This window comes from Momordica charantia (genome assembly GCF_013281855.1).
Source record: "Momordica charantia cultivar OHB3-1 chromosome 6 unlocalized genomic scaffold, Mcharantia_2.0 BLBB01000006.1, whole genome shotgun sequence".
In the NCBI taxonomy this organism is placed as follows: Eukaryota; Viridiplantae; Streptophyta; class Magnoliopsida; order Cucurbitales; family Cucurbitaceae; genus Momordica; species Momordica charantia.
Genome location: NW_028275164.1, coordinates 11539673 through 11567119, shown reverse-complemented (window position 1 = coordinate 11567119; position 27447 = coordinate 11539673). Strand labels below are relative to the sequence as shown.

At 40.5% G+C, this 27447-nt stretch overlaps 1 long non-coding RNA gene across 3 annotated transcripts in view; it reads right to left on the bottom strand.

Annotated features, from left to right (window-relative positions):
- Positions 1–26589, bottom strand: part of LOC111023877 (uncharacterized) — a 37988-nt gene extending 11399 nt beyond the window's left edge. The window contains exons 1-4 of one of the 3 annotated variants that reach the window (XR_015791744.1): positions 26028–26589; positions 21621–25919; positions 10541–15588; positions 8571–8886 (exon numbers count right to left, since the gene is read on the bottom strand). This is a non-coding gene — a long non-coding RNA (uncharacterized LOC111023877). Of the gene's footprint in view, positions 1–8570; positions 8887–10540; positions 15589–21620; positions 25920–26027 lie in introns of those variants that run through there. The other 2 variants (XR_002603215.2, XR_015791745.1) reach the window with 2 other exon arrangements.
- Positions 26590–27447: the final 858 nt, after the last annotated feature.

Here is a 27447-nt window from a genome sequence, read left to right as displayed (position 1 = left end):
ACCATTCCTATCCACGGGTAGAGCCTTAATAGATGTACATAATGGAGAGCTTACCATGAGAGTTAATGACCAGCAAGTGACATTTTCTGTTTTTAACTCCATTAAATTCCCTACTGACGTGGAAGAATGCTCTTTGTTAAGGCTTGCAGATGATTTACTGAGTGACAAAATGCAAACGGAAAAGTTATTAAGCCAACTAAAGGATGAGCTAACAATAATTTTTTGAAGTCGCATCTAATAGAATCTACAAGAGAACATCTGATCACTGGAATTGAAGGACAGAGCACAAGAGCCGCTACAGCCATCTGTGGAGAAAGCCCCCGAGTTGGAGCTGGAGGATGTAAAATATATAGTGGATTTGGGTGGAGAAGCTGAGACACTGCCAATAATTATTGCAGCTGACTTGGTCGAAGAGAAAGAGTTTCAATTGATAGAAATGCTGAGGAATCACAAGAGGGCCATTGGCTGGACTTTAACTGACATAAAGGGGATCAATTCAAGTTATTGCATACATAAGTTCAATTTAAAAAAGGGCTGTAAGAACTCAATTGAGCACCAGAGAAGGCTGAATCCTACCATGAAGGTAGTCAAGAAAGAAATCATCAAATGGCTTGATGCTGAGATAATTTATACAATAGCAAACAATGATTGGGTGAGCCCAGTGGTGCAAAATGACAACAACGAGCTAATTCCCACAAGGACTATAACAGGTTGGCGCATTTGTATGGATTACAGAAAATTGAACAAGGCAACCAAGAAGGACCATTTTCTATTACCATTCATTAGTCAGATATAAGATCGCTTGGCTGGACAAGAATACTACTGTTTCTTGGACGGATACAGTGGCTACAACCAAATTACATAGCACCTCAAGACCAACAAAAGACTACATTCACTTGCCCATATAGTACGTTTGAATTTACGAGAATGCCCTTTGGATTATGCAATGCTCCAACAACATTCCAAAGATGTATGATGGCAATCTTCTCGAACTTAATAGAAACTGTGGTTAAGGTCTTCATGGACGATTTCTCAGACTTTGGAAAGGACTTCACCGAATGTTTGAGCAATTTGGAGTAAGTGTTGAAGAGGTGTGAGGCCACCAATTTAGTGCTCAATTGGGAAAAATGTCACTTTATGGTGAATGAAGGAATAGTGTTGGGCCACAAAGTATCCAACAAGGGAATAGAAGTGGATAGAGCCAAGATTAAAGTCATAGAGAAGCTGCCACCACCCACCTCAGTCAGAGGAGTTAGAAGTTTCCATGGACATGCAGGGTTTTACAAGAGATTCATCAAGGATTTCTAAAAAATCTCTAAACCCTTATGCTCTCTATTAGAAAATGAATGAATTTTTTACTTTTCTTCTGATTGTTTGCAGGCTTTCACTACGTTAAAAGCAGCTCTTGTCCTAGCCCCCATCATGACAGCCGCAAACTAGAAGGAACCTTTCGAGGTCATGTGTGACGTTAGTGATTACGGGGTATGAGCTGTGTTGGGGCAAAGGAAAGGGAAGCTAATTCACCCAATTTATTACGCCAGCAGAACCTTGGTGAAAGCTCAACTCAATTTCACTACCACTGAGAAAAAGCTACTAGCAATGGTTTTTGCGTTTGAAAAATTCAGAGCTTACCTTATTGGAACGAAGGTAGTTGTATACACAGACCATGCAGTCATCAAGTATTTGCTCGTCAAAAAGGAAATCAAGCCAAGGCTAATTAGATGGGTGTTGCTTTTACAAGAATTTGATTTATAGATCAAAGATAAGAAAGGTTCGGAGAACCAAGTGGCAGACCATTTATCGAGAGTGGAACTCGAGAGAACAGTGGAAGGGCAGACTGCTATAGAAGATGCATTCCCTGATGAACAGTTGTTAGTGGTGACAGAAAAGAAGAAAGACCTGGAACCTTGGTTTGCTGATATGACCAACTATGTGGCTAGTGGAATTTTACCACCGGACATGAAGAAGCAGCTAAAACGATTCATTCATGATAGTAAGTTTTACTACTAGGATGACCCTTATTTGTACAAGCTATGCAAAGACCATAGTGCTGGAGCGTTGTCACTCTACTCCTTTTGGTGGACATTTTGGAGGACAGCGAACTGCAGCCAAAATTTTTCAAAGTGGCTATTATTGGCCAACTGTCTTCCAAGATTCGCATTCATACATGAAGAACTGTGACATGTGCCAAAGGGTAGGGAACATCTCAAACAAGTCAGAAATGCCCTTAAATTTTATCCTTGAGGTATAACTTTTTGATGTCTAGGGGATAGATTTCATGGGACCTTCTCTCCATCAAATGGTAATATCTACATCCTTCTTGCTGTAGATTATGTCTCTCAATGGGTGGAAGCAATAGCTTGTGCGACATATGATGCGAAAACTGTTTTGAAGTTCCTGCACAAGAACATATTTACTAGATTTTGAATCCCTAGGGCAGTTATAAGCGACGAAGGATCTCATTTTGTTAACAAGGCCATTAGCTCCCTATTGGAAAAATACAATATCAAGCATAAGGTGTCCACCGCATATCACCCTCAAACAAACGGTCAGACAGGGGTATCAAACAGAGAAATTAAGGACATTTTGGAGAAGGTGGTACATATCAGTAGAAAAGATTGGTCCTACAAATTAGACGATGCATTATGGGCATACAGGACAACCTACAAAACTCCAATAGGAACATCCCCATATAAACTAGTCTTTGGGAAAGCATGTCATCTTCCACTTAAATTGGAACAGAAGGTATTTTGGGATGTAAAAAGGTTGAATATGGATCAATCAGTAGGAAGGGAAGTAAGGAAGTTGCAACTGCTAGAATTGGATGAATTTAGAAGAGATGCCTACGAGAATGCAAAGGCTTATAAAGAGAAGACCAAAGTTTGGCATGGTAGAAGGATAAAGCAAATAAAATTTGAGGAATGATAGAAAGTATTGTTATTTAACTCAAGGTTGAAATTGTTTCCTGGAAAGTTAAAATCAAGATGGTCAGGTCCGTTTACAGTGGTGAAGGTATACCCTTATGAAGCTGTAACTGTCAAAGAAGAAGATACAGAAAGGGAATTCACAGTGAATTGGCAAAGATTTAAGCAATATTAGGGAGGAGAAGTGGTGAGGAAGATGGATTCCCACCAGCTAAGGTCAACCTAAAGGATGTACCAGACAAGAATAAAAAAGGGGAAGAACTCTTGACTATTTGTTTTCCCCCTCTCTTTTTGTTTAATTCTTGTTAAGCATGTTTAAAATTTCTTAGTAGTAGTAGGAAGGTTTTAACTTGAGGCAATTTTGTTTGATTTTTGTTTTAGACAAAGGAAAGACTCTCCTATTTAGTCGCTAAAAATACAAAAGCAGAACGGATAAAGTTGAAAAAAATGTGATCAACCTCGTTGATGCTGGAGCATAAATCAGGGGGTTACGAAAAATAAAGTTGGAAATTAAAAGATTAAGAGCAGTTGGAGGAAAGAGAAAAGCAATCATTGCCCACAGTAGGAATACCCGTCAGAAAAGAAATCGTGGGTTAGAGGTTTTAAAACTGAAAATCTTTTTAGGAAATTATGTCCCCTTGCATTTGGAAAGTAATGGGGCGCCATTTTTTAGGAAAGACAAAAAAAGGGTGGGAGTTTTTAAAATTCAAAAATTTTAAAGAAAAAGAAGGAAAGGTGATTAAGGGCGTAGTTGGGGCTTATCTGAGCATTAATGAGGAGATTTGCCAGTGTGTTTATTTAAGAAGATTGATTTTAGAGAAAATCACCATCACCGGCAAAAAAAAAAAATTGAAACCCTAATTGTGCGCTATCACTCTTTCCCCTCCCTCTCTGTTCCTTCTTCGCTCCCTGTCCTTCCCATTTATATTAGCCCTAGGCCCTCTGCAGCATCGAAAATCTGTTAGCATCGTCATCTCAGCATGCCTTGGGTTAAAGCGAAAGCAAAGAAAGGTAAGAAGACCATTCCACCCCAAGAACTGACACCATCCCCTTTGTCAGAAAAATCTCCAGAGCCAGTTCTAGAGAAGTCCCTGCCCCAACTCGACCCATTACCCGAAAACACCACCCCAGAAAAAGAAATCCCTTCCCCGCCTAAAAAGAGGTTCGCCGCCAAAAGAGGAAGGAAGGCCACGAAAAGTACGAAACCGCCAGTTCAAACAGACGAGGCAGATCAGCTGGAACAAGAAAGAGAAGTCGCTGAAGCCGGCCAGAATGCTGAGCACGAAGAAGTACCGCCTGCAGTTCTAGAGGCAGAAGGAGAGCCAGAGCTTTTGTCTGGGACCAGACGCAGAGTGGCTGATTTTATAAAAGAGCTCTCCTAAGCGAACAGTCGCAATGAGAAGTTGAGCAGTGATGAGGATAATTTGGGGGAAGACAGTGCAAACAAAGAAAATGACGGTGAAGGAGAAGCTCTGGTTGAAGAAGAGCAAAGCGAGGCAGAAAGGGAAGAAGAGGAAAAAGCAGCTCTTGTGTCCCCAAGAAGGTCACAGAGAAAGAGGAATCCTTCCCCAGTCACGGAGCCTCAAAAAGGTAAGAGGCCAAAACAAAAGGTTGACATGCAAACCAAGAAAAAGGGAAAAGAAAAGGTTGTCGTAGGGCCATCAGAGTTTCTACGATTTGTTGATGCTGCAGCATCAGAAAGATTCGACGGCCTCAAGGAGCACAACCTACTAGGAGAAAGGGGATTCCCGTCTAACTCGCCTATGCCCCCGTTCATGTAAGCCACCATCAACAAGCATGAGTGGAAAACCTTTTGTTCACAGTCCAGGCCTGCGGTCATCCAATTGTCCAAGAATTCTACGTCAACCTCATCCCGAGTAACCCTTCAAAGGTGATGGTAAGGGGTAAGAACATATGCTGGAACGCAGAAGCAATCAACGAGGTATATAATCTCCCCAACTGCTCTCATGCTACCTTTAATGAGATGATGGTTGCTTCATCTGAGGAGCAACTAAACAGGGCAATCAAATGCATTGGCGTAGATGGCTCAAGATGGCAACTATCAGCTAGAGAAGCGCGCACATTTCTTCCAGCCTACCTTAAGCCTGAGGCCAATGTCTCGTATTATCTTGTGTAGAGTAAGCTAATGACCACAACGCATGATACCTCCATCACAAAGGAAAGGGTGCTCGTCCTGCTTTGCATTATTGAAGGGCTTAGCATCGATGTAAGGCAACTCATTGAGAGAGAAATTGCGGGGGTTGAAAAGAGGAAGCAGGACGACCTATATTTCCCCACTCTGATCACAGAGCTTTGTATCCTTTCAGAGGTCAAGATGGAAGACACAGACCAAACGCTTAAAGACAAGGGAGTGATAAATGAGGTAGCTATTGAAAGGTTAAAGGCCATCGATCACAACAATCAAGGAGGAAATATAGTCTTTACGCTCAAGGAAGTCTCTCATACGCAAGCAAGCTTATTGTATTAGCTTAGCTCCATTGTAGGTGTAGTAGCAGCTATAGAGCGAAGGGAGCAGGCCTATTTGCACTATGCCAAGGAGAGAGACATCGTTATTCGTAAAGCCCTTATGCGAAATTTCTCTTGCCCCTTTCCGCCTTTCCCAAAATTTCCAAAGGACAAGTTTGCTGTTGAAGAATAAGATGATGCTGGAGCATCTCAGCCCGCGGGCGGCTCTAGTGAGGATGAAGAAGACTAATAGGGGAGTGGAGTTCCCCTGCTTGATCAAATTTCATGTTTGCCTGTCAATTTTAATTTTTTGTCTTTTCAATTTAGTACTTACTTTCTATTTTATTCATGTTCCATGTTTTCATTAGTGCAACATTAGAACTTAGTTCTAGTTTTCTTTTTCCATGAGTCAATGTTATTTTTTGCTTAAGATTTTTGTCAGCCTGTTGAATTTAGAAAAGGAATGAAAATGATAGGCAGCTGAAGTTGTTTAGCTTTTGCATATCTGACTGCTTCGATTTTCTGTCTAAATGGCTGGTCTATGGAAATCTATAGGAAGATTGCTCATGCGCTGCTCATTAAAGAATATTCTAGCGGTTGCACTGTCTCTAAGGTATCTTTAAGTAATATTTGGTGGCCTTGCCTTGCTAAGTATCCCTTGCCCGCTCTAGAATCTTAACCAAAGCCGATTTTCAATGTTGAGTATCATTTCCCGCACAATCCTAGTTAGTCACTGTCCTTAGAAAATAAGCACCCATTTCCCCTTGTAGAACCGTTTATGCTAGGAAATTCTTCAAATCGCCATTTTCATCTTTCCTATGTTCAATCTAAGTTTGGGGAAGCCTTGTCCTTATTTTCTAATTAAGCACGAGGACAATGCTTCTTCTTAAGTTTGGGGGTGAGGGATTCTCATTTGTAACAGTAGCTTGTATAGTGTAGTCCTTATGCTAAGAACTATCTTGTAAAGCTACGAAAAATTGTTGGCCTTGTAATTCAGCTTGAAAAAAAAATCCAAATAATTGCAAGGTCCGAATGGCTAGTAGCCCATAGCTATCTTAGAGAACTTTAGTTAGCCAACAATAAGGGAAAAAAGTCAGTGCCTTTGAAAGGAGGTTGATGGGATTTTTTGAAAGTAGCCAAAGGAGAAGGTGAGACAAGGCTGTCAAATATGAATAAAACACATTAGTTCTAGTGCAAGACCTGGTTGTTTCCTTTGTGAGCTAATGCATGAGCAATCTGAGAAACACTTACCACAGTAATGAATTTAAGGCAGAAAGAAGAATAGTTTGGGCGCATGAGTGGCAACTTCGAGCTGCTAGAAGATAAGAGTTAGTATTACTTAGGGACAAGCAATAGGCTAAGTTTGGGGGTGTGGTAACTCTCCTAAAGAGAGTTAATTGTGTTTAAAACTTGCGTAAAATAGCTAAAGATAGCGTCATCTAGCCCCCAATATTCATTGAGTTGTGCCTAATTTAGAAGATAAATCAATTTTCTCCTATGTAATGTTAGCGCTCATATAAATGATCTGAGTTTGAGCATTTTGCTGCAGCTTTAATGATGCTACAACATCGGTTCCAGAAAAAGACAAAAAACAACAAGCTAGCAGTGAAAAGACTTCTCAATGACTTTTACCACAGTAACTGGACGTTTCACCTGGGGATGAAAGTTGGGTCCCACAGGACTTGTTTTGTTGTCCTAAAATCGAAAGGAGGTATAAATGTCAACAAGAAGAGAAGCTTCCACACATGAAGACAATCTCACTGTTCATTTTTGGAGGAATTAGCCCTCACTTCAAGAAAACCTCTCCAACCGTCTGAGAAAGTGAGGAGGAGAAGAAGACCAGTCATCAGCAACTGAGAAGAAGCCGAGAACTCTTATTGGGAGCTGATCTTCAGCTCCCTCTCTTCATCTTTTAGCATCTTTGTATTGCTTTTATTCCTATATTTATGAACCTCCTTATGACATTATCTAGCTAAACTCCTTATGTAAGGGGTAGATGTTGTGAACTCATTTTCTGGGCTGTAACCTTGTTGTTTTGCATTAATGATAGTATGTTTTGATTTGAAGTTGATGTAACACTCTATTTTCGATGTTCTTGATCACCATGTTGAAATATCTCTTTGATAACCTTTGGAAAAATGTATTAGGGAGCGAAAAATTTCATCTCGAGCTAGAGTCTACTTAAGTTTAGAGTGTGGTGAGTTAGGAATAAGCATCACCTAGCTCGGTCATAAAAAACTGTTCATATATGTTGTTATTGTTTGTCTAAGAACTTTAATGGTAGAAAATTTGGGGTGTTCGGAAGAACATCTTGTCTATTTGACCACTGCATTTACTTCATTAATGCTGCAGCATAATTAAGGTGGCCCAGAAAGAGTCAACATCCTCTCCCCCTTGCGCCCTTATTTTCATAAAGACTTACTTAGTGATTGTGGATGTTTGTTAACTCTAGCGAAAACTTTACATGAGATTGATATAATACATATATTTAAACAGCTTTCATTTCAATGCATTTTAGTCATTATTCAGAAGAAAGATTATTTAGTTTATTGTATTGATTTCTTAAGTGAATATTGGGTGTTTGGACATTTAGTCTCTGTGGATTCGAACTTTTTATTACTTTCTGCGACGATTGTGTATACTTGCACATAGAAGAATTGGTAGCATAATCCGTACCCAACATGGAGTTGGATCTTTCAAAGTAATTTGGCTGTCGCATTCCTCTAGTAAGATGGAAATTCTGGGTATGCTATGTGTCTGACGCATTGTGATCCCTACTACTTTTCTCAAGCAAAATCATCGTAAGGTGTCTCAGGAGAAACGTCAAAACTCTAATCCCTACTACTTTTCTCAAGCAAAATCATCATAAGGCCACATTTGTTTAATAGATAAAATGTGACGCCCCCCAAATTTCACTACTTAACGAGATGATGTCACTATATTACTTATTTACTTTCCCACATGACGTCACTATATTACCTATTCACTTCCCCCCCCCCCCCCCCCAATTAAGGGCAACATAAAGTGTAATGCCCTTGAAAATACATCCTGAAATATTGAAATAATACGATCATTCCCTTGTCTCTAAATAATACGATCATTCCCCTATCCCTTCACCCTTCAATAGAAAGACGTGAAACAGTTACCTTAAAGATAATCAGAGACTCACAACACAATCAATTCCTAAAAGTTCGTGCCCGCCTCAGTGACTAGCAATCCAATAAAAAAAACAATCATTTAGTCTAGTAATCCATAGTGCATCAGTGGCTCGAATAATAACAATAATCGGAAGACATTAGGTCGCCTACTTAGAATGAATAAAGAAAAAGAAAACGTTCCGTGAGTCAACCCAATGTCTAGTACACCTCTAACTATAAGTTTCTCACGCTACTCGCAATGAACGACAGTTTCCGCCATCCTAACCAACACAACTAGTGATCCCTCCTCGGTCAAGCCTCCTCCACGTCATCACCACGATCTGGGGCTCTGTTCGCACCTGAAACAATTAAGGTATAGGGGGGTGAGTATATAAAATACTCCGTAAGTATCCCTCCCTAACTAATCACAACAGCATGCTTGTAATCACAGCGACATCAAACACAATAGCAAAACAAACAACCAGGCAACAAGAGATGATAACAGTAGATTAACATTACCATATAAACATCCAAACACCAGGACTCCCAGGACTCCGACTACACGACCCACTAACCTGTGACCCACTCGAGTTAAAATTTGTTCTACCCTTTACCTTAGTACTCCAAGTCTAACTCTTCGAGGTGTATCGGCCCTTGATATTTATCCCCAAGATACCGACCTCCCTCTACAAAAGTATGGCGTTCGACCTTGTCATTTATCTCCAAGGCCTTGAACTGCACACCAGTCCTTGACATTTATCCCCAAGGTACCGATGACTACTCGGCGTATTGGTTCTTGACATTTATCCCCAAGATACCGATGGCTACCAGCGTATTGGTCCTTGACATTTATCCCCAAGACCCCAATACTCCTTTATAGAAAACTTGGTGTCCAGCCTTGTCATTATCCCCAAGGCCTTTTACCCCCGGAGCCTTGACATCTAGTAGGGACTTAACCGCCTTGTCCATTGCCCACGAGGCCACAACACCGGTACATCCACTTTCATTACAAGATAAACCCCGCATTCGCAACATCGTCATTCGCTAAAACTTTACCACATAACCCTCAAATCATCCACTACAAGGCCTTGTGTATCCCAACGACTGGCATACGTTTTCACTTCCGACAACCCACATGATAACAACAGTTAACCCGTCCCATCACTCTAGTCAACTCCCACTAACCCTTCCAAGACAACTTGAAAGTCACCCACATTCCACGTCACAACACAATTGTTCAGCATACTTTTAGACGTACGAAATAGAACACTACCTAATAGCTTCCAACTAAACAACATAAAACTAAATAACATACAATCAACATATGTATTTCGAAAGTCACCCACATTCTAAGTCACAACACAATTGTTCAGCATACTTTTAGACGTACAAAACGAAACACTACCTAACAGCTTCCAACTAAACAACATAAAACTAAATAACATACAATCAACATATGTATTTCATCCCCAACATGTTTCCAAACGTCATAGATCAATTTCTCCCAACCATAATAATCATAACTGACCAGTCACATTCAATGACAAGTAACCATGCATGCTCATAATTTCTAACAATAGAATTAATGACATGTAACTCAACAACAATCACTAGGCGTTCACAAAACCAAAACTAACAATTTCTATACGCACGAAGTAAACTATTCTAACAAAAAACATCAGCACAAAACCATTCCACTAACATTCAATAACGTATGCACTCGCCCCCTGATGCTACTTACACACTGCTATGCTCCTAGATCTTGCGTCAATTCAACATCTAATCAACAATAGACAGATAGAAATAATTAACACAAAATTTCCAGCCAACGAAATTCAATATAAGGGATCTTGCAACGTCCGTTACAGCAAAAATCGCCTTCGTCTACGTGCAGGTAACTCCAGCCTAACTCGAATAAATGTAGGTTGCGTAAATCAAGTTTCTAATGGTTATGGGTAGGCACCGAAAGCAAAAACTGCTGCTGTCCAAGCTATTTTATCAACAAAAACTCACCAATTCGATACCCACTACGTCGTGTGCAGCAAGGACCCGCGTCGCGATTTCCGACCACCAAAGGAGACCTAACCCGCTCGTGAGGGGGGATGCGTCGCCGAAAAATGCCCCGAAACCGCACCCACGCCCCACCTCCGCCGCTACTGCTGCTACCCAACATCGCCCGCACGCCCGCTGCTACCCGAAGCTGCGCGTCCGACGCTGTTCGTTGCCACACGCCGCTGCTGCCCGGAGCCGCGTGCCTGCTGCTGCCCGAATCGCGCCGTCTGTTACCGTCCACCGAAGATGGGCGCCGTTGAAGAGTGGGTCGGTGATGGAAGGAAAGACGGAAAGAAGGAAAATGGGGGGGTGTATCACGAACAAGGTGGGTTTGGGGGCTAGGGTTTTCCCCTTTACCTCTCGTTTGTTTTTTTTTAAATAAGGAAGGCCCACTTACCCAATTACTTTTTGTTAAAACAAAACAAAGCCCACAAACAAGAAATTAGAATCCTACTTCCACCCTCCTTAAGCCTAATTATATCTCATAATAGAATTTTAGGAATTGGTCCAACGACCCAGGACAAATGCCAAAGAAGCGGACTCCTCGTTAAACAATAATTAAATAATTACATACACGTCAATAAATCACAACAATTTCTGCAGCAGCTCAAAATAAAATTAAATGAAACATTTAAATTAAATTAAAAAGATTTCTAAGAAAAGAGGCCCCGAGACTTGAGAGTAACCTAACCTTAGTAACGCAGGGCGTTACATAAAAACTTTTCAAATTCTTTTATTGTCTAACTCAAAAAACTTTTTCAAACTCCAGTAGAGACTATGAACACTCCCTTTAATGAAAATTTTCTAACACAAAAATGACTCGAAAAATAGGAAAGTCACTCAAGGGATTCTCTAGGCTGGCAACCAATCTGAGCTTGTCAATTAGTGAGTTGCACAAAGTCAAGCTAGATCAAAGTTGCTACCATAAAATTATGAGTATCTCTAACTGGGACTCTTTTTACAAACTGAGTAGGAATTGAGTTAAGGCAAGCTTCCTTACTTTTATTCTCTCATTTTCTTGCCTCAAATTTTCTTCTTTCTCCCTTTTTTTCTTTTGCCACTATTTTTTTTCAAGACAAAATTTTCTTGATTTTTTTAACACTTTATCTTACCTCTCTTATTTTTCGGCTCACAGGACCTTAACATTTTATTAGGCATGATTAAGCTACTCTCCCCCAAACTTGAGGGAAGTGACTCCCTCAAACTTGAAGGAGACAGTGTCCTCACTGGTTTTAAGTGAAAAAGTTTTAGAGGTGCATAAAAAATTTTTGACACTAAAGGACAAGGATCCTCTTAAAAGATCTAAAAAGTTTAAAGGTTAAACATAAAGAAGTAGAAAACGATTTTATCCAAAAACATCGTGGCAAATGATTAATAGCTTGATCCAAGTAGTAGAAAACAAAGCTCATGCATATTCCTAAGTGTTGTCATCGACATGAGAAGAAACAACAACCTACTCAAAGATGGCAAATCCATTACTCTTCATGCTTCAAATTGACAAAACAAATTATGCATTCACTTTTTGCAGCATGCTTCCAAATAAACAAAATCAAAATTAACTACAACCTATCCCTAATCATTCACACTAATAAATTAACCTAGCAACCAAGAAAATAAATCCAAAAATTTATAGAGATATATAGGTCAGAAACTCTCATTTTCAATCTCTTCGTTTTGGACTCAGGCTTTCCTCATTGGACGATTGGGAACACTGGCAACCAGTGGAGTAAGATGATGGTGAGGAATCGGAGCTTCATGCATGAGATGGTGAGGTTCGCATGGTAGAAAAGTGGAAGAAAATTAAATTTGGGGGGGGGGGGGGGGGGGGGGTCCGGAGAAATACGAAGGAGGGGGAAGGGGGTTTGGGGAAGAAGACATTTGACTTTTGTTATTTTGATATTTTTATTAGTTTTATAAAACAAACAAAACAAACCCTAGGCACGGTTGGGTTACAAATTTTGGGCCCAATTTCGTTGTCTTTTAAAAAAAAAAAAAATCCAAGGCCCGAGTTTAAAACAAACAAAACCCAATTATTTGTTTTTCGAAAACTGTTATCTTTGTTTTTTTTCTTTTTTTTTAACTCAAAATAATAATTGTAAAAAAATAAAAAGAAATATAATAGGTTAAATTAACTTGGGTCTTAATTACGGTTTTGTTTAACAAAAATTTTTTTAGAAAATACAACCAATTAAGAAACAAAAACAAAACTCAAATTTCTCTTATTTAACAAAGTGTTTAGACATTAGAAGCCCAATTAACTTCTTGAAAGACAAAACCCAAAATTCTCTTTTATTAAAAAGAATGCTAATAAAATCCTCTTTTGTTTTTTAGAAATAACATAATTATTTTAGAAAGATTTTTTTTTTTTAGAAAAGAAAAAAAAAATTTCATCCTTTAAGTTAATTAACCATATCGAGGTTCTTACTCTGCATATGAAAAACAAACAAAAATCAATGAGTTTTTTTTTAATTAAAATAATCTTCAAAACTAAAAGTAAAATAATTCACAAAAGAGTGCCCCTCAAATCAAGCTCATTCGACCTCTCTTCTTCTGCTGCCATGTCGCAGTTTCTCTTCTTCAAAGCACAATATGCTTGAAGGTCCAGCTCGAGAGGGAGATGACTTACTTGTATGAATTTGTTTTTTAAAAGTGGAATTTTGGTTGCTGCTTCTGAATAAAATTCTTCATCTGAACCTACCTCATCTTCTCCTATTTCTTCCTCTATTTTATCCTTGAAATATGTGGTTAGCTCTCCCTTCTTTATATCTTGATTTGTATCCAAATGTCAAGGGAAAGGAAAAAGTGGTCCAATATTGAGAGGTGATGGGTTTAGGTCCTTTGCAACCTTATGCTCAATTACCTCTACTGGTTGCTCTTGTTTAACATCCTTATTCTCCCTACCTCGTTCATCACATTAGAGGATGGTGGGTCATCGTTGTCCAGTATGAGCTCCATTGTGTCATGTTTGAACTTGCTCCATACGTTCATTACCTCATTTTGCTCCCCTTCTTGCTTTGAGATCTCCACATCGTTACGACAAGTTGTTGGTGGACTATTCCTCAACTCATCAGTGAATTGCTCTATTCGGATTTGCAGGTTGCATATTGCTGCATCATTTCTCGCCATAAAATTTATCATCGTCTCTTCAAGGCTAAAAATTACCAACGATTGTACTTGCTTTAGATCCCATGGTTGATCGTACTCATGCTGAGGCTGTGTCGGGAATTCTGGTGGGAATGCATGCTCATATGGATAGCTACTTTCAAGTTGTTGCTCTCCCCACAAGAAATTCGAATGATCCCTCCAATCTTGGTGGTAGGAATTTGAATAAGGATGAACTGTTGTTGATTCCCCAGTGGATTTGAATAAGGATGTAGGATTACATGGGTAATGTTCAAATGAATGGCAGCTATCACCACAATATGAACAAAAAAATTGATTAACAGGAGCAATGAACGAGCTACTTCCCATTGGTAGAAAAAATTGAGGATCCATTTCAATCACTCGTGCTAGCTATTGGCTCAATATAAGTAACCTTTCCTACTTTTCATTTCCTTCTCTTTTTTGGATTTTCGCTTGTTGTTGCTGTTTTTTTTTTTTTTTTTGTAGTCTTTGTTCACACTTTAACCTCTTACAATTTTTTTTCGATTTTGGGATCATACGGAAGCAAGTGTGAATTTGTGCTCTGCAGTAATGCTCACTTTTGAGGTTAGATAGGGAGATATTTTCAAAACAGAAATGATGTAGTGATCGCACACAAAAACAATTTACAAAGAATAAAATTAAAACAAAAACAAAGTCCCCAGTAACAGCGCCAAAAACTTGTTGCGTCTCTGCTTAATAGCTAAAGGGTAGGTGCAAGTGCACACTGTCACAAGTAATAATCTGGAAATATTCCAAGTTCGTCTCCACAAGGACTAGTCTTCTTTTAAAAATGAATTTGTAAACTGCTTGAATAAGCAATCGGGTTTGGGATAAAAATTTGGTGAATATGTTGGAAAACATGACTTAAAACACAAGGATTAAAAAGCCAACCTCCTACTACTGTTTAGTTCTAAAAAGATTAATTACACCTACTAAATGTGCCCGTAATTAAGCCCAATTTATGCAAATTGGTTTAACTCCAATTCCATAGCGCTTTTAGTTTGTTTAAAAGCTTAGGCTAGTGTTTACATATGTCTATGCAACTCTAGAATCCTAAATAAATCAAGTCAAGTTACGTTTAACAGGTAAAAGAGCCTATGACTAGGATCTTATTTTAATTATTTCTAAGTAACTTCCCGTTTTACCTTGATCAGATCCGTTTGACTCTAACCTTTTTAGAATTAAATTCAAACTAATGTGATTTAAACAAGTGCCCAACAAGAAAATCAACTGGATAAATTGTATCCATCAAGATAAGTAAAGAGATCGTAATACAACATGCTCACTGATAGATGTAATTTAAAATAGATGAACTAAATCATTCGTTTAGGGTTGAAGAAATAATTTAGCTACTCATAGAAGTGAAAGTAATGAAAACATAAGAGAATATAACAAACGAATGCATTTTAATTGAAGTTGGAAAGAAAGTACAAAATGGAACAAATTGAATTGCAATAAAATAAACAAGAGTAATTGCAGAAATATTCATTGAAGAACAAAACTTAAAAACTAAAGTTGATAACAAAGTAGAAAGGAAGAACAAAAACATGGAAAATGAGGTATGTTGAATTGATCCATGGAAGCTCAATTTATAGGATTGGGAGGTAACAAGATGTTGAGAAATCCATGGGAAGTTGGCAACTACTAGTAGTTGTAGAGATCTTAGGAAAGGAGACCAAATCTTAGATCAATTACTTGGTCAAAAGTGGTTATTCACATTTTGATAATCTAGGCATCGAATGTGGCTGAAGCATTGTGAAGCTGGATCTTTCAAAGTAATTTGACTGGCGCATTCCTCTAGTAAACTGGAAATTCTTGGCATGCGATGTGTCTGATGCATTGTGATCACCAATCTTCACTTTTCTCTAAAAAACAGACATATTTACACCAATTAACCTTCATTTACCGATAACTGAATGCTTAAATCCTGAATCACAAAACATGCATATTTTTGCTAAAATAGATGCATGATCATACACTTTTCATTCTAAATGACCATCAACTAAGCATGTAAATCTATTCTTTTTAACCTTTAATTAAGGCTTATCATTGGGTGATCTACCCATGAGTAGGATGATGTTTGGGTGAAACTAAGTGGAGGTCTGAACCAACTGATGTTGAAGAATCAGTAGATGAGTTGTGGTTAGGGGATGAAATGTCACTCGAACCCAGAGTTAGCTAATTCTCCCTGAAATGCGTTGAGGCACAACAGTTGATTGGATATCTAAGGGTAAAGCACTGTTTCGGTGCGATCCGCAAGAGCGGAACCAAATCGAGGCAAACTCTGAATACTAGATATGATCTCAAAATAACAGGGGTACAAGTCGGTCAGTGAGACGATGGGGGATAAGCTTCATTGTCGAGAGAGAAACAGCCTGGATCACTAGCTAAGGCCCCTATATGACCGCTTAGTGATCTGAAATTTCTTATAATTCTTGTTAGGTCCCTTGATCTCTTTCGACGTGAGATCCTTTAACTTATTTCTCTCCATTTTCTACTTGGTTTGAATTTTGTTCCTGGCAACCTTGGTTTTAGTAGGATGAATTTGTCTATTCTACCATTAGAGAAATTGAGTTTCTCCATATTATTTTAAGGTCTTGGGCATGAGGTTTGTTGTTATTTGGCCAAAGATAGAGATGGGGGTAGCGAATTAATGAAAAAACGTCTCTATCATTATCATATTAAAAACCTTTTTCACTTGACAAATTTCAGTTTTTGTAATTGTGCTAGTTGATTGTATTAAAGTTTATGGTGAAATAGAAACTAAAATAAAATATACAGGTTTTTCAAGTTGGTAAAATAAAATTTAAAGACGTCTTGTGAGATTTAACCAATGATAGAGTAAAATATATGGGTTTTTTCATAGGGGTGTAATCGATTCGGGTCATTCGAGTTTGGGAAAACTGACCATAACTAAATATGAACGGGTCAAACCCGAACCAACCTGACAATTTTTGGGTCCTCCTCCTCCAACTGTTGAGGTGGGTCGGCAATGCTATGCCATCGAGAAAGAGAGGTTTGAGTCGTGAGGTGGGGGGAAGAGCAGTGCTTTAAGATAAGGAAGGGTAAAGAAGGGTGAAACCCTAGTCGATTAAAACCAAACCGAACTGAATTTTTTTGGTTCGGTTCGATCTCTATTTTGTGTAAACCAAACTGACTCGAATCAGTCCAGTTCATATCATTTTTTTGGGTCGGTTGGGCCTACTTTTTCAAGTGCGTAAAACATGAGTTAAATCACCATTTTTTTTTAAATTTAGTCCATGTACTTTGAAATGTCTAAATTTATCTGTCACTACACTTTCAAACTCAAAATTTCCTCACTCTTCGTTTATGATTAATTTGTTCTTCAAAATTCAGTCTATTTCTTCACTGTTAGTTTATGATTAATTTTTTCTTAAAAAATTTAGTCTCTACCAACCTTTTTCTCCAGAAAATTGGGAAACGACATATTCATTTGGATAGAAATTATTATTACTATTTTGTAAGTTAGATAAAAATTAACCTCAAACTAACAAATTTAAGATTTATTGAATGTATTAAATTTGGATATTTGAAAAGCAGAGGGAATAAAGTGGAATGAGTCTTAAAGTATAGGAACCAAAATAGGTATCTTAACAAAACATCTTTTTGGTTAAATTACAAATTTGATTTGTAACGTCCCAGGCTCAAGATTCAGATTAGGATTTGGAATCCGAATTTGGCCCTAATTACTTTGGCATTCCCCTGCTTCCCCTACGACCTGGCTGCGTCACAGTTTTTATCTGAGCTACTTAGAGAGCGAAGATTGTCCCTACAGACCAACACAAGTACGGGATGATTCGGTCACGGAGATGCGGAAATAGTCGTTCAGGATCCATTACGTGTTCAAGACTTTTTGTTCTTTTTTGCATCTGTTCTTTTGGCACAAATCCTTTTGGTTCTTAAAAAGTAACAGTTTGAGAAGGTTCAATTGTTCGAAATAAATTTCTAAATTTGCGAATGTATCAACATAAAGTTCGTAAACAAAACAAAATTCTCATTGGAACTTCTATAATTTAATTATGTATGATCAGAAAATTATGAAAAACTTTTTCCTTGTTTTTGCCTATAGGTAGTGACTACCAATTATTTTTTAGAGTTCTTATGATTGAGTCACTGAAAAGAAAGGTGCACCTTGCTAGTATAGGTAGTGACTGTCAATTCTTTTATGTTTTTCTTAACCATGTTTTCATGATCTCAAGATCTCTCTCATTTACGTGTCCCAACCACCTTCCTCGACCCCAGATTTAAAAGATCTCTGCACCAAATTATTTCTTGCCAAAAATAAGAAGCTTGGGAACCAATGTCAGCATCCATCAGGTAGCCCTCGCCAGCATAAAGACCCTTGATAACCCGAGACACCAATACGTTTGGTTGATGGACCAATCTCCATAATTGTTTTGCCAAAAGAGCCTTGTTAAACACCTCTAAATCTCGAAAGTTCAATCCCCCAAACTCCTTGGGCTAGCACATTTTATCCCAGCTCATCCAATGGATCCTTTTCTTTGTCTCCGTCATACCCTACCAAACCTAGCCATTTCCTTCGAAAGTTCCTCACAGAAACTTTCGAGAGCTTAAAGCAGCTCATCGCATATGTCGGGATAGCTTGCGCCACACTCTTAATCAGCACCTCCTTACCTCCTAATATGCGACAATCCAAGCGTATTGAGCTACTCGAGCCACAAGCCACTTGAATGCAATCGTATAGTTGGTTCAACCCGAAAGGCCAAGGTTAGAGGGATTACCTTTGCAGTCTTACCTTGAGCAGACAGATGACTCACTATGCTCGTGGTCGGAAACATTCCACGACTTTGATGACCAATGAAACATGCTACGTGGGGTTCAAACATGAAGGCCTAAGTTCAACCACACAAAGGGATTCGAGATTTGAGAGGGGTTTGCACGATGCAATTGAGAGAAACACTCACTCTATGATATTCAATTCAAAAATTCTAAGGTCTGTAACAATGGAGGGGGTACAAGCCTATTTATAGGCCAAGGTCCTTAATCTTTTAAAGAAAATAACAAAATTAAAAAGGATAAATTCCTAAAATGTCTAAAACATGCCTAAAGATGAAATTTAAATTTGATAAATAAAACAATAAATCAAAAGTAAATCTTAAATCAAATCTCCCAAGAATAAACCAAAATCATAAGGAAATATATTCCTTATTTGGGAGGAGTGGGCGGCAAGGCATGACTGGCGCGTGAAGGCATGGCTAGCACGGGCGGTGCACGCGCATAAGCATTGGGGTGGGATGCGCTGGGTGTGCGGCATGGGCGTTGGGCGCTAGGTGTTGGGGCAGGCGCACTGGTGTGCGGCATAGGTGCTGGTAGGTGTGCTGGGCGATGGGCGGTAGGGCGATGGCGATGAGCGACAGGGACGCTGACAATGCGCAATGTTACAATCCTAACTCTTATCTTTGGATTGTACCCCACGAGTAGGTCATCGAGGACGATGACAGTTTAAGTGGGGGAGAATGTCACAACCATAATAGTGGAGAGTAGGTTGTGACGCCCACGTAGTGTGCAAGTGTCAGCGACAAGCATATGTCGCCCATCGGGCCATGTCGAGGGCCGAGAGATAAGTGTCATGATGCGACCAAGGAGAAGGAGTCTAGAGAATGTCTAGAGAAGGCGTATGCAGAATGCAAGGCGAAGACGATGTCAGTGGTGTCGGTGACAAGCTCAACGGGGGCCAGTTGGGGCCCCGAGCCACGACCCTAGAAGTCGGGGTTTCGTCGAGAGTTTGGACGAGCAACTTTAGAGTTAGATGCATATTAGTGAAATATGTAAGCACGCCAAGTTTCGTGTCAATCGGAGTTCAGACGTGTGCTCTACGTTGGCGAGTGACTCCTTGCCACTTACGACGTACATGCCTGCCAGACCAAGTTTGCCTTAGAATGTACCTTAGGGGTGAGGCATGGTGATGGCTCTCCACTACCCCTAGGCCATGTCAGGGCCTAAGCGAGCCACCCCATGGCACATGCGTCTGTCATGGCAAGGGCGAGCGTCTACAAGACGAGTGTCTTGGACGACTTCCGTCGAGGATAGTAAACTTGAGGACAGTGTCGAGCGGCACGGATGTGCCGGCATTGCGCCTCGGTCCATGTGTCGGAGGTTGCACCATGGGGGTCCCTATGTGGTACGGTATGCTCGAACCACACGGCACGAGCGCAAGAGTCGTCGTGCCACGATAGTGTCCGGATGGCTGGATGTCTAGAAGGTCCCGATCATTAAGACAAGCACATGGGTTGGTTATCGATATGCGTGCCCAATTGAGCAACGAAGCCCGATGACATCCCGATGCTCGGGGTGACATCCTAAAGTACCGATGGGCACCCGGTAAGTGAGAAAAAGCTAGTCTTGGCCTGATAAGCGGCAAGACTCATCCCGGTTGCCAAGTTTAATCATTCTTTGTCCCAAAGTCGGTAGGAATCATCCCGGCAGTATCCGGTAAGGCCGTTTAGCCCGTTATTGACTAGTTTCTTGGCAGGAATGGTCTTAGAGGCGTCCGATGGGCCCGATAAGCTAGTTTTGACATAATTAAGCGAAAGGAATCTCTCAGTTGTACCTGATTGGCGTTTTAAGCTCGTTTTGGCCCCGTTTGGGTCAGAACTCATCCTGGTAAGGTCCTGCCTCATCGTAGGAGCGGGACGACTGAGTAGCCGAGAACCAAGATGGTTGAAATCAAGTTGCGACGTTGCGTTTAGAAGACCTTGGTCTAAAGTAGAGGCAAGGTAAAGTCGTAGGGCTTGGCCTAGCGTAGAGGCAAGCCGGCTAGAGTCGCGTTAGAGTTTAAATGCACGTACTGGCGACATGCATTGCCGAGACAAGTGAGAATTCTGCTGCAAGTGAAGCTCGATCGAGGAAGAAAGAACCTCGCCTAAGGTCCGACGAAGCCATAAAGGGGCGCGTAAAGTGGATTGGAGCTAGAGTTCCTTGTAAGGCTAGCCATGGTCGAGCTTAGATCATGGCGCCGCACGGTTGAAAAATGTACGACCGTGACACGCAGCAGGGCACTGGCATTGGGCGGCAACGGTCCTGGTGAGCGTGCGGTGGGCACGGGCAGGGGCACTGGTGGCAGCATAGGTGCGTGGGTGGCGGCAGGGCGCGCGGGCGCTTATGCATGCAAGGCGTTGGCGCGCGGGCGGAGGCAACTGGCACAGGCGTGGGCGGGCGACAGCGAGCACATGGCATGGGCACTGTGAGGTTAGTGGTACGTTGGCGTGCGCGGCAAGGGCCCACGTGCAGAGGCGTGCGTCTGGCGGTGCTTACATGTGAGTGGCCTCTAGATAAGCTTGTTCTTGAAATGGGGCCACTTGTTTGACCTCTCTTCTTCTCCACGCTTCCTTTTGACCCTATTGGGTTCTTCATTGGCTTTCAAAATAGTCACAATTTGTTGATGTGTCCAATGAAGTCTCCTTCGTTTTGGGGGTCTTTCCTCATGTTCTTCTTCCTTGTTGGTGTAGGTGTCATTTTGGAGTGTTGTGCCAAATTTGATCATATCACCTCCAGTCGAAAAGAAACTGGTTTTCCAGCCCTGCAGCACCTTCCAAACTCTATCCTTTATCCTTGCGAAATTCCTGCTTTTACTTCACGAAAGACTAGACGTGAGACCCAAATAATCACCTAAAATTGGGACCAGTTTCATGCCCATAATAAATTTCATATAGTTTTTGAAGTCATCCTTAACATTTTGGAGAAAACCGCATAGCCGACTTGTCAAAATTGACTTTCTGTCCCGCCGCCTTTTTGTAGTCCTATAAGATCATCTTTAAAGCATAGAGCTCATAAATCTTTGCTTTCCAGAAAATTAGACTACTATCTGCAATGAAAATATGAGAAATAGTTGGGCACATAGACGATAGTGAAATACCTGAAATCCTTCCTACTTCCTGAGCTTTTTGGATTGTCGCGGACAGGCCCTCAGCGCAAATGAGGAAAAGGTGAGAGGATATTGGGTCCCTTTGCCTTTTTGCCTTAATCCCCTTTGAGGGGTAATGTTGCCTTTGGCTTCTCCATTAATAATCACTAAAAAAGAACGTGATGTAATACAATCCATGATAAGAGTTACCCAGCAGACATCAAAACCCATTTTTAACATCATTTTCTCAAAAAAAAAAAAAAAAAAAAAAAAAAAAACCCACTCCACCCTATCGTAAGCTTTACTCATGTCAAGCTTGACAGCTACCATCCCAGCCGCACCTATTTGTTTCTTCTTCATCACATGAATGCACTCGTGGCCGATAATAATATTATCATAAATGATCCTCCCTGGGATGAACGCAGACTGACTATCAGAGATAATCTCATTTAAAACCGCTTTCATTCTATTTGCCAAGACTTTCGAGATTATGTTATAAGAGACATTGCAAAGACTAATAGGTCTAAAGTCTGACACTTTGCGGGGCTTTGACACTTTCGGGATAAGAGCAATAGCAGTGGAGTTCCAATCTTTGACCAAACGCTTTCTATTAAGAATATCCAAGCAACTTTCCACTGTTTTGTTTCCCACGACACCCCAGTACTTCTGATAAAAAAGAGCAGGGAACCCATCAGGACCAGGGGTTTTTGTAGGATGCATCTATTTGAGAGCCTGCTCAATTTCCACCCAACAGAAGGGGGCTAACAGTCTTGCATTCATCTCCACCGTAACCAATCTCTGAACATTATGCACAATTTTATTCATGTCCTCCTCCCCTGGGTGTGAAGACGAGAAAATTTCCTCAAAATAAGAAGGAAAACACGCCTCCACTTCAGCCATTTCCTCTGTCCATCATTAGTTTCAATTTCAATTCCTCTAATTTCAGTTTTCTTTCTCCTCATGCTTGCACGCTTGTAAAACCATTTCGTATTCTGATCTCCCCAATTAAGCCAATTCCCGCGCAATCTTTGCTTCTAATAGATCTCCCCTGTTTCGAGAACATCATCCAATTCCTACTCCCATCTATGAATTAATTCAAAATCCTAGGGCGAGGGACTCTTATAAATACTAGATAGAGTTGAGCGAATTTGGACAATCTTCTTTTTGAAAAACTTGTTGAAATCTCTACCCCACGGCCCCAAATCGACAGCACATCTCTTCAGGCAATCTGCAAGACTACCATCCCTCACCTTGACCTCCCAATCACCAATAGTCTTGATTATAGACTCACACTCCTCCAATTTAGTCCAAGCTTCCTCAAATTTAAGGCATATTTTCGTTTGACATGCCTTATCATGCTATCACTTAAATGAAGCAAGATAGGTCGATCTGATGTTGCCCAATCCTGATGTTGAACACTGACATTTACCCATAAATTCATGAAGGCCTAATTGCTCAAAAATCTGTCCAGGCGCTTATATATTGATCCCCCTTCTTCCTTCGATTACACCAAGTGAACAAGGAGCCTTGGAAACCCAGATCTTGCAATCTACAATCATCAACAGCTTCACAGAAGTCCTCCACAAGGGTAAAGCGCTTGCCCTTACCTCCATCTTTTTCCTCCATAAGAAGCACTTCGTTCAAATCACCCCCCACCACCCACGTCGAATCCTCACCGACATACAGCCGTCTTAAGAGCTGCCAAGTAAATTGTCTGTTATGAGATTTTGGGTCTCTATAAATCCCCGAGAACCGGAAGTTTGCACGATTCCACTTTACTCAAGCATCAATATGGAAATCTGAATATAACCTAATAGCGAGGTCAACTTCTTCCTTCCAGAGCAACCTAAGGCCACCACTTTTACCACGACTCTCCACCACAAAACACCCATAGTACTGCAAACAAGCTTTTAATTTATTAAAGGAAACAAAATTACATTTTGACTCCGAAATAAAAAGAACATGGGGATTTCGGTGACTTAATACGTCACTTACATCTCTGAACGTGCTCGGGTTCCCCAACCCTCGGATATTCCAACATAATATTTTCATGGCATCCGACAAGGCTGATGCGCAGCCTCTACCGATACAATTCCTGTAACTAACTCATCAACAAGCATCAGTTTCATCTTCTTTGAGCCTATTCTGTCTACCACGTCATCACCTTCCCTTTTCTGACCCTTCCAAGCAACAATCCCAACCTCACTCAGTCCTTTCTCCCAGGCCCTTCGCTTCATTTGTCTAACTGACTTTGGGCATCATTCTCCCTTTTTTGTGTGCAATTTGGGCCATCAACGGTAATAGGCCCCTCGAGCCCACCCTCCCTCAAATCTTCTACACTCTTTCTCGATTTAATACACTATTGCCGCCATCCACCCCAATCTCCTTGATTTTTGCCTTCCTAGACGCACCACTTATCCTTTCCTTGGAAAGAGATTCCTTACTTTCCACCAGTCTTGCCAGATCCATAAACTTCCCATCTTTTCTGCCCAAATATTTCCAGAAAAGGAAACAGAATCACCAGCCATTATGTCACACACCATCGGACTTTCCATCACCGTTTCATCCCCCGATCGCTCGCCGACACACCCCCCCTCCGGTCACCATGGCCTCCGTTTCCCCAACTTTCATCTCTTCTGTCGTCTTTACCTCCTTTTTCTCACTGACCTTTTACAGCACCCCCTCTTTTTCCGTACTCATGTTTCTACTGTTGGAGATCTCATCTTCCAAGTTTGATAGAGACCACCTGTACATGACATCCCGACTCTTCCTTCAACAAACCTCAACCTAAGCCAGGGGCCATAGGGTGCTAGATAGCCTTTTCGTCGCTCCATAGCTTCAACTGTCGCTTTACAGTCTTTGACCAGGTGTCCTAAGATTCCACAATGAAAGTAAAAATCTGGGAGTTTCTCATATTGCATTGGAACCCAGCAGGTACCACTTTCACCATCCAACTTAATCTTCATACCCCTTCTTAGCAGTTGTGTAACATCGTATTTTATCTTGACTCACAAGTTGGCCCCCCAACACAGCCCTTCTTGATCATAGTCCACTTCTTCACATTCTCCCACAGCATTACCCAGACGTGTTGCCAACACCTTGCTCATATAGTCCAATGGGAGATCCAAAAATTGAATCCAAAAGGACACAAACTTAAACTTCAACCTTGATGGCTTCATCATTCTCGGGGGTTTAAGAAGGATCAGTAAAGCTTTGTCAAAAGACCATGGCCCTGACTTAAGGACTCTGTCACAATCCTTAGCAAGCTCAAAACGAAACAAAAATATGTTATTGTCAAGGCTTTCTACTGTCAGATTCTTCTCAACTTTCCATAAGGACTTAAAAACCTTCCTCAGCACCTCGCACGATATATTTCTCATGAGAAGTAACTTCCCCGCAAGACAGGCTTCTAGTTTCCTCCCCGTTTGCTCAGTCGCCCCAACATCCACATCCACCAATACCTCATCTTCAGTGGGTGTTAAACTGAGTTTGCTCCACTCCTCTACAAGATCCATAACCCCTCACCCGTTAATAGGAAGGGAACCCCCAGAACCACCGTGTTCCGACTGCCACAGCCACCTACTATGAGAACCTTCCATACCATAGGTAGAGAGAAAAAAAATTAAATAAAATAGTTCCTAGCTATACATTTGGATGTTCAAGTACCAAATCTATAGGGATCCGTGGCTTCTGAGGGAGTCCACGTTCAGACTGCTTTCCCTAAATCCCGTTCCTGAGATGCAGTTGAGAGTGGTTGATTTCATAAACCCCTCAAAACAGTGGGATATTCTGAAGCTCAAGGGGGCTGTTCGTGATGCGGATGTGGAGGTGATCACTAACATCCCGATTAGTTATATAGGGGTGGAGGATTGATGGGCATGGCACTTTAATAAGAATGGGATGTACTCAGTCAAGAGCGGGTACAAAACAGAAATGAGACATAAGCTACTGATGCACTCAACAAGTAACAGTAACAATGAAGTTTGGTGGAGGAAGGTTTGGAAAATCCAGATGCCACCTAAAATTCAAGTGTTTATGTGGAAAGTGTGCCATAACATCATCCCTGTGCTTAATAATCTTCAGAAGAAAGGGATGGAGGTGACACCAGTTTGTCCGAGGTGTTCTTTAAAAGTTGAGACAACTGATCATGCGCTGGTTCGGTGCCCGTAGGTAAAGCAGATTTGGTGTGTGGTTCTTCCTCAGGCGGAGCTTGGGAGCCTTTTTAATGATTGCTTTCTGGAGAGATGGACGTACTGGATGCGGTATTTATCAGCTTCTGAACTGAGGTTAGCCGGAATCACGTGTTGGGCCCTATGGAATGATCACAATGCCTTGATCAACAAGAAGAAGATCCCGAAAGCTCCAATAATTAAGGTTGAATGGATTTTAAAATATGCTGAAGAAGTTAGGATGAAATACCAGAATGGAATGAAGAGAAGAATTCCTCGAGTGAATGCATGGAGGCCTCCTTCCCTAGGGGGTGTGATGAAGATGAACACAGATGCGGCTGTGTCGGCGGAGGGATCAGATGTTGATGTTCTGCTTCGTGATGGAAATGCGGAGATTGTGGCGGCCATGGTTGATTTTCATGTGGTGAAGACTCCTCTGCTGGCTGAAATTTTGGCAATCAGGGAAGGTTTGAGGCTGGCAACAAGGCTAGGGTCCATCGAATCGTGGTGGAGTCGAATTCACTTGAAGCCCTAAATTTAATTGGGGACAAATCACCATGGAAGGGAGAAGCTGCAAGTTGGATTGAAGGTATCAAAACCCTTGCTAGGGATTTTCACGAAATTTGTTTCCAGCATGCTTTTAGAGAATCAAATGCAGCTGCACATCATCTTGCGAGATAGGCTATTTCTCTTCGCCGTGGCTTCTTATGGCGATCAGATTTTCCCATCTGGTTATGTAGGTTGGCAGAAGCTGACAAACAAAACTCTATAGCCTTAATGGTTTTTTAGTTGTTTTTATTACAGCGTGTTCCGTTCAAAAAAAAAAGATCTCTCTCATTTAGATGTGATACCGGTTTATTCATGTACCCCTCCTCTCTACTCGGGCGTCACATAATAACAGCGAAACCTCTCCCAATACGAAATTCTAAAAAATGAGGTGAAACTAAAATGACCCACGGACTATTTACAAGTTAGGTTCAAATACTATTTTACAAGTACAAGACCAAATTGAATATTTTGATGGAACATTTTGAAAGTAGAAACTTAAAATGAATCAAAGTTGAAAGTACAAGGACCAAAGTGAAGTAGATCAACATAAATCAGAGCTGAAAGTACAAGGAATAAACTAGTATTTTAACCTATAAGTTATAACCAATTTTAAAAATTAAGACTAAAAGTGTATTTGAAATCTCATGAACCCAATAAGCACTAACTTCAAATTTTAAGAACCAAAATTATATTTTGCGCTAAAATTTGAAGTATAATTTTTCATAATGTAAATTGACATTGAGCTACGAATCTTAGGTCAATGTGGATTATGCCGATTTAGTCTTACAATTATTCTAATATGTTCGTTGACTTTCAATTTTGTATCTAGTAGATTTTTAATGTGTGAAGTTACTAGCCCAAAATTAGCATGCACGTCATCAGGGGTAGAGCTAGAAATTTTCTAAGGGAGGAGCAAAATTTTATATGTTTTAACTTTTTTTTTTGGTTTTTTTTGGCAAGAAAGCTTCAAATTTTGTTATCACATATATTAAGTCATAGGTATAAACTTGAGAGTTGAGAAAACTATTAAAAATATTTTAAGCACAAATACCAAATTAACACAAACTTTAAACTATACACACACATCTTTCTCTTCTATCACCGAATTTGAACATGATTTA